Source organism: Triturus cristatus, chromosome 8, assembly GCF_964204655.1.
Source record: "Triturus cristatus chromosome 8, aTriCri1.1, whole genome shotgun sequence".
Classification (NCBI taxonomy): domain Eukaryota; kingdom Metazoa; phylum Chordata; class Amphibia; order Caudata; family Salamandridae; genus Triturus; species Triturus cristatus.
Window position 1 is genome coordinate 802,418,886 of NC_140591.1, and position 7,697 is coordinate 802,426,582.

Consider the following 7,697-nt stretch of genomic DNA (forward strand, 5'->3'; position numbering starts at 1 on the left):
GGCCCATGGAGCGGCCGGGGTCACCAGGGATCGCAGCTCCACGGTTGAGCCCCGGACCAGGTGAGAGGTGCCTGCGGTGCAGTGGCGAGGGGGGCCACACCTGCTATGCTGATCAGTTCAACAGGGCATATAAGGGATGGATGTGGCAGTGCTCAACGGCCGTGCAAGAAGGCCCATGTCCTGACAGTAAGTGCACATGCAGTGATGCATACAGCAGCATTTCTGCCTGAGATATCCTGAGACACTGCTTGGCCATGAGGTAACAAAGACCAATGCCCTAAGCCTGTGACTAGTGGGGACGAGAGTGGCTTAAGTGGTGTGATCCATCGAGGGGCCCTCGGAGACACAGTGATCTGACCTGACTGTACACGGCCCCTAGGGCATATAACCATCACCCCTTGCCAGCCATAGACCTTGCTGTGACCTGTTCCTGGCTACCTCTAGGAGACATATCAAGCACAGACATTTGAGGGCGCTGGATGAGCTTACCTTGCATAACAATTACTGCCTTCTCTGTGTCCCCAGGACTCTGCTTTTTTGGTGGGCTGCTGCATTGCTTTCTCCTATACCTGGGGTTCATCTTGGAGCTACTACTCAAGAACGGCTTCACTCCCCATAGGTAGGGGTAGGCCTAATGTCCCCTGTCAGGGCAACACAAAGGAGCACTGTATAAGAACACAAGTGAGCAATCACAGAGAAGCTCCTGCTGTGATCCTAATCTGGGATTACCTGCAGGGGAGCCTTCTAGTGCGTAACTTTAGAAAGCTATCCGGGGTTGGAGTTGCTCTAGAGGGTAGATAGAAACGGTTTTGCTAGAGGTTAATCTACTCCACACAGATGTATGCAAAGTATGCGAGAAAGTGCATGTGTTTGAGGAGACCATGGATGGTTTCAAGTTAGAAGTGGCCTCTTTGAAACAACTGATCCTCTCCAGGACAGGAATACTGTAGGACCTGGCGGAAGACTGAGAGGGAATCAATAATGTTAGACTTTTGGGCTTCCCAGAATGTGCAGAAGGGAGATCAACAGTGCAATTCATAGAGCAATTGGTGTCGGATGTACTGTAACCAAGTGACCGCACCAGCTTTTTTTGTGTTGGGGTGGCGCACAGGGCACTTACTGCCCCCCCCCCCGACACCTGGGGTACCTCCTTGGGCAATAATAGCCTGCGTTCTTGATTATAAAGACAGAGTTGTGTTCTTAATTATAAAGATAGAGACAGTATCCTTCGAGCGGCACTTGAAACAGAGAATTGTCATTTTGGCAACAACAAAATCTCAATCTACCCTGATTGCATGCAGCGTGTTCAGGAGGGCCAAACTTCTTTTTGGGAGGTTAAGAAAAAATGGAGGATTATGAGCTTGAAATACATGCTTTTGTACCGTCCAGACTGAGAGTGATTTGTGATGGAAAGTCACACTTCTTCTGCTACCCAGATGACATTTGGAGGTGGCTGGAGATGTAGGACAAAGTGCCCCATGAAAGGCCAGGTTCCTGAAGTTGTTGTCCACAAGAGAAGCGAGGCCCTTGCCGTGGTGGGGGTTTCAAGGAGGGGCCAGATGGCCAGAACTGAGTTCCACTAGAGAACCAGCAACCTCAAGGATAGTGATTCAGAGAGATGGCACCATGGCATTTGATCCGGTCGCAACAGAATTGGGGGGGGGGGGTTGATCCCATCCTTTGAAAAGGATGAGCCGGTGCTGAGTGACATCAGGGAGTGAGGGAATTATCAACTCTGGTCTGAACTCTTGTTTGCCTCCTGGTCTGCATGTGGCTACTGTGGGTTGGTTGGCATGTGAACCTAGATGTCTGGCTGGGAAGGTGGCTACAACAGGAATTCCACCCTATTCTGGATCTTATTCTCTTGGGGGCAATGGGAAATGCAATTGTGCTTGATTCCTGCTTGTTGGTCTGGTGGGCAATGGGTGTGATGATTCAGTCACATGCGTTTCATGAATCTCTATTCGCACACAGGGACTGGGACTCCCTCTTTTAGTGGTAGGCCTTGTTACTTATATTTTGGGTTTCTGCTGCAGGTCCTGGCAGTGTTTCCTTAATGGATGAACATGATTGTTCTTTGTTGAACTGTTTGGCTAGGGAGGGGGATGGTGTATGTTGCTGTTTGATTTGCAACTGAGTTTTGTAAAATTTGTTGTTGGGTTGCTGCTCGATGCCCTTTTTGCACCACGTTGCGGGGAATGAGATTGATGACACTAACCTATTTGTTCTTTGGGACGCGGGTTAGAACTTGAGGTCCCTCATGGCAAAATCCAGCAATGTATTATCCTGGAATGTACAGGGGTTGAAGGGTTATTTAAAAAGGTATCGGGTCCCTTCGTTCCTGAGACGCACTAAGGTCCATATAGCATTTCTACAAGAAACACATCTCATGGCCAGTGAAATTCAGAAACTAGCAATAAAATTGAGGGGTGTCAACTCAACTCGGCAAACATACTCTTCCTATGCTAGAAGGGTGGTCATGTGGACAGCTGCGTGGGTACCCTTTCACCACACATGCACAGTGTGCTCCCTCCCCCTTTCTGCACACATGCATAGAAGCGGACGTGAATGGCTGATACATACTTATGCAAGGTACATTAGATGGGCAAGTCAATACTGTTACCAATGGTAGACACTTCTTCACAAAGATGCAGGACTTTCTTCAGGGTAGTATAGGTTCCCCTATCCTCTGAGCAGGGGATTTTAATTGTGTTATAGATGGTGAGAGATCGACATCCACCTCATACGGGGTCAAAACCGCTGATGACTAGGTCACTCTTAGTAGTCATGCACAATTTGGGTCTCTTGGGCAGGTGGGGAATACTTCACCTGCTGAAGCGAGAATACACCTGTCACCTCTTGACACACAATACATTAACAGGCACATGCATCAAACCTTTTTGCGATCGCAAAGGGTGCGAATCGCAAAAATAGGCCGTTTGCGATCGCAAAAGTCAGTGTTGAAATGCATCAACTGTATATTTGCGAAAATCCATTTTTTCGCAAATATAAGGAATCGCAAAACATTCTGCGAATCAAATAGCGAATCGGTATTAGCGTGTCCCAATTACCGAATCGCAAACAACGAATCGCAAAATGTATGCATGACAAATCGCAAATAGCGATTTCCATGAAAATCGCAAATTAGCGATCGCTAAATAAGAAGGATCACAACCAGGTGGTAATCATGAGTGCAAATCACAGACAGGTGAAAACCAACTGAAACCCATTTAAACACACCCAGAATGAGCCAGCACTGTTCACAATGGCAGGGATTTACCTGATGGCGAGGAGGATGAGGCTGCAGGCTGCCGCACAGAGACGGAGGCGAATGAATGAGCGCATCTTCAGAGTCCGCATAACTTTGCTAGGCCAGCAAGAGGATGAGATATACGACAAGTATAGGCTCAATGCAGCAATGATCCATGACCTAATCAATGATTTGGACCCCATAATGCAACGACAGACACGTAGGACCAATGCCATCCCAACGCATGTGCAGGTCCTATGTTGCCTACACCTTCTGGCGTCAGGCAGTTTTCAGGGGGTCATTGCTGTAGGCGGGAGGTGTGTCACAAAGCGCACTTTCAAGAATATTGAAAGCATTCCTTGATGCCATGATGGCCGTGATCGGGTCTCATATCAAGTTCCCTACCACCGCGCTTGACCTTGCAAAAACCAAACAGGAGTTCTACCAGATAGCTCGTTTCCCACATGTTTTGGGTTGTATTGATTGCACCCACGTTGCAATATGTCCCCCTGCAACACAGGAATATATATATAGAAATAGGAAATCTTACCATTCCCTCAATATTCAGGTTGTTTGCAATGCCAAAAACATTATCACTGACATTGTTGCGCAATTTCCAGGGAGTGCACATGACTCTTATATCTTCAGGCAAAGTGGCATACACACCCGTCTTGTCAGGGGAGAATTTGGAGAGGGACATCTGCTTGGTAAATATGTGTTATAGTTTATCACTGTCATTGTACGTATGTCAATGTGAAGCTGCCACTGACTCTTTGCTCCATTACATGTAGGTGACAGCGCATACGCCTTGCGTAATTACCTAATGACGCCTTACCTCAATCCCACAACTGCCAATCAACAGAGGTACAATGCAGCACATATTTCGACAAGGAACATCATAGAGCGCACATTTGGGCTGTTGAAGAGCCGATTCAGATGTCTACATAAGACCGGTGGAGCACTGAAGTACAACCCTGAACAATGCTGCAAGATAGTAGCGGCATGTGCCATGCTGCACAACATAGCGACAAGGGGAGGAATGGACATCGAGGTGTCTGACAGCGATTCGGAGGATGGGAACCAGCAAGTGCCACAACACCATGCAGCACAAGGGGCAGGCGCAGCAGAAGGGCGTAGGAGAAGATTTGACATCACACAAAATTATTTCTGAGGTGAGTAATGATGACACAGAAACTGACTATTGCTATCAGAGTATTCTTTAATTAAATAAAATTGCCATGAGTGTTCAAGCACACTTGTAATCTGACCAGTGCACTGGACATAAGTGGTTTGCAAATGTCAATTCACTTGTCACTCTGTGAAAAGTCAAATCCAAATAAATGGTTACGTCACCATAGTGGAATGCACTTGTACATGCCAGTCTAGCGCTTTTTCCCACGAACACCCAGACGCCTGTCAGACCCAGCATTGTCATCCGTTATGTTGGAAGCGGCGGGGGTACTGCTGCGTGTGTTGCGTCTTCCTGCAGTGCGGACTGGAACTGCCACACTACTTAGGCTTGAGCCACCCTCACTACCCTCTTCGGGCGTGGAATTGTTGGCCGCAATTGTGGAAGCATTTAGCAAATCAACTGCATTGGTGACCTGGTCCAGTGCTTTAGCCACATCGCCGCTCCAATGGCACATTTCAGTTTGCATGGTCACAGACCTACGTGCCAGCAGTGCAGTTGTCGTGGCCAATCTATTGTTTGATTTAGCAAACATTTTCAATTGCAGCATTAGTTGACGATGCTGTCTCTTCTGGGATACATTTCCCTCATGCATCACCTTGCTCAGTTGCTGCACACTTTCTGACAGTACTGCTATGTTGCTAGCCATCTTGCCAACTTGCAATTGTACTAATCGTGTGTTTTTTGTCTGCAGGCGCTGCATACGGAGCATCTGTCCCTCAAGACCACCCCAGACATCACTTGGTTGCTCCTCCTGCTGTGTCCTGAGTGCTCTTCCTCTCCTACGCCGGGCTCTGTGATTAGTTCTGGGGACCTGTGGTTGTGTTTGTGTGATGGAAGTTGTCTGGCCATGGCTGCCACCTGGTGTTGCATCAGCCTCATCATCTTCACACTCCATGGTGACTAGGGATGGAACAGTAGCCCTGCGTGACTTTGTTGGACGTGAGGGATTTATTTGCACCACAGGTGTGTCCATCTGTTCACCTGCGCTGGTGTCCTGCATGTCTGGGGAATCGCTATCCACATCTTCTACACGTTGTGCATCTGTGAGGTGAAACAGTGCAACACTGTATTATTTCATGTCTGTGATATTAATTGCACAGTAATAAATTTCTGCCTTTGTAAATGATTTTATACTCTATTAAGCTTTTTTGGGTTGTTACTCTGAGATTTGACATTTTAACTGCTTGACCTGACTACATCTCCCATAATGCCCCTCACCTACTGAATGCATTGTGTACTGGATGTTCAGGGTCTGCACTTGGGCTGTGCTGTGGTCGAGTTCTACCTTTACATTTTGTAACACTAAGAAAACATACATTCATCTTACCTTCAGATGTGTTTGCTGCTCCGGACGTGTCCAGCTGGGTCACACCAACAACAGCTTCTGGCTGGATGGTGGATTCAATCAAGTCCTCCATGGGAGTGTTCCCAGTGTCTGTTGGTGTTCCCCCTCCTGTCTTCTTTGCCTCCTTCAGGCGGTCAGCTATGCGCACCTTAGCCCGACTGCGCAAGTCGTACCATCGTTTTTTGAGTTCTTCAATGGTGCGGTGTGTCACCCCAATGGCATTGACCCTGTTTTGGATCCGGAGCCAGATTTTCCTTTTCTCCTGCTCTGCCACTTTCAATGATGCCTTTCCAAACAGCTTGTCATGGCTGTGGACTACTCCCTCAATGAGGGTGTCAATTTCTTTTTCTGCAAATTTAATTTTGCGTTTCCTGCCTGTTTGGCTCTCCTCTGCTGTTTGTGAGGCTTCCATTTGATATCACAAGTTTTTCTTCTGTGTCTGTCACACTCCTGTTCTGCTCCCAGAGCCAGCTCCCTCCTCTCCCTGACACTGTGCACTGGAAATGAGGCTGGTGCTGCTCACTTCCTGGTTGTGATGTCATCAGGATGCATCAAAAAGCGACTTCGGTATTAGCGATTTCGCTAATTGCGAAATCGCTAATAGCGAGTTCGCAAATGCCGAAATCGCAATTTATTTAGCGATTTTTAGCGATTCGCAATATTCTCGCAATGTTTTTGTTGCATCGTGTTTTGCGAGTCTTTATTTGCGATTCCTTAAAATTCGCAAATAAGGACTCGCAAACTCTCTTTTTGATGCATGTGCCTGTATATCACTAGGAAAGAAAACTGGTGCCTGGGCTCCTGCACCACACCTTAAAAGAGGTTGTTCATTTGGGAAGGCAGGCCATATTGACTACTTTTTAGAATCATTCTTTTTATTAAGTGATACACCTGCAAAGTACACAGCTCGACTGCCTACATCCATTGCCCGGCAGAGCGAAACAAAATATGGCATACACAGCACACAGGTCTACAGCCCGGAGGGCGACCCCGCAATAAAAGGATGGAACACAGGCCAATCCTGTCAGGCATGCGCTCGCGTATCACAGATTTAAAAGAAGAGTCCAAAACAAAACATACAAACCCCCTCGCCCCCCCTCCCTCTCCGCATCAGCCTCTACCCGCCACCCCGAAGACCAGAGAGTCGACAGTCTTGATCAACATGGAATCAAACCTCCCCAGTGCCCCTTGCCGGTTCTAGTGGGATAAGCTGAAGAATTTGCAAATATTTAGGGCACGTAACTTCCCGCACCTCCTTGGACAGAAGCCACAGAAAGGGGGCCCAAATCTTCACATAGTCCGAACCCCTCCCATCGATTCTGAGTGATAGATGCTCCATTGCCAGCAGATGCCAGAGCCTCCGGATCCAATCCCTCGGATCCGGCGCAGGCGGAGATCCCCATTGCGCCAAGAGAACGTGCCGCGCTGCAAGCAGCGCCAATGCCAGCTGCCTACCCCACATCGTGCACAGGGGAAAGCACTTGGGATGAGGGAGGCCTAACAGCGTTTGCGCAGGATCCCGCTGCAGCTTAATCTGAAACGCCTCGTCAAGGTCATCCAAGATCACCGCCCAGTACCGCACCAACTTCGGGCAGCGCCACAGCAAGTGAACAAGAGTGCCAGATTGCCCACATCCCCGCCAACAAAGACCGGATTTAGTAGGGTACCAAGACTGAATGCGCGCCGGAGTATAGTACCAGTATGATGCCACTTTATAGGCAGATTCGGCCCCCGCCGTGTCGGACGCCGTATGGTGGACATGGTAGAAAACTTGCTCCCACTCCTTGCTCGTTAACAGACGCCCCAGCTCAGTCTCCCGGCGAACCTGCGCCTTCGACCTCTGCTGCGTGGGACGCGCCATTATCAGTGCATATAGTTCCGAAATGAGCTTCCGATCATCTTTCTTGTAA

The 7,697-nt window shown here is 48.4% G+C and overlaps 1 long non-coding RNA gene across 1 annotated transcript; it reads left to right on the forward strand.

The window, feature by feature from the left end:
* Positions 1-4,039: 4,039 nt before the first annotated feature.
* Positions 4,040-5,568, forward strand: LOC146805102 (uncharacterized). Its single transcript, XR_014967423.1, has 2 exons — positions 4,040-4,422; positions 5,134-5,568. It is a non-coding gene; the product is annotated as an uncharacterized LOC146805102 (long non-coding RNA).
* Positions 5,569-7,697: the final 2,129 nt, after the last annotated feature.